The following is a 279-nucleotide window of genomic DNA, read 5'->3' on the forward strand; positions in this document are numbered from 1 at the left end:
CACCCTCTTCGCATTTTTTGCAGGTCTCGATCCAAGTAAAACTTCCGGATCCATTTCGGGGGGTTCATCATCAGCGATGTACGTCTCACAGCTGCTCACTGCACGGACGGGTGAGAGCAAGAAGGGGAGGAGGAGGAGGAGGAGGGGTGGAAGAGGGAGGAGAAGGAAGGGAGAGGATGGGAAGAAGGGAGAGGAGGGGGAAGAAGGGAGGGAGGGAAGGAGGGAGGGAGAGGGGGAGGGAGAGGGAGAGAGAGAGAGGGGGGGAGGGAGAGAGGGGGG

At 60.2% G+C, this 279-nt stretch overlaps 1 protein-coding gene and 1 long non-coding RNA gene across 2 annotated transcripts in view; one reads left to right on the forward strand and one right to left on the reverse strand.

Annotated features, from left to right (window-relative positions):
• Positions 1 to 42, forward strand: part of LOC119591489 — a 3,685-nt gene extending 3,643 nt beyond the window's left edge. Inside the window, exon 3 of the long non-coding RNA XR_005230352.1 lies at positions 24 to 42. This is a non-coding gene — a long non-coding RNA (uncharacterized LOC119591489). The remainder of the gene's footprint in view (positions 1 to 23) is intronic.
• The window catches only part of LOC119591167 (ovochymase-2-like), a gene marked incomplete in the record, with an annotated part of 29,865 nt that overhangs the window by 19,518 nt on the left and 10,068 nt on the right, over positions 1 to 279 (reverse strand).

Source organism: Penaeus monodon, chromosome 28 (assembly GCF_015228065.2).
Source record: "Penaeus monodon isolate SGIC_2016 chromosome 28, NSTDA_Pmon_1, whole genome shotgun sequence".
NCBI classification, from domain to species: domain Eukaryota; kingdom Metazoa; phylum Arthropoda; class Malacostraca; order Decapoda; family Penaeidae; genus Penaeus; species Penaeus monodon.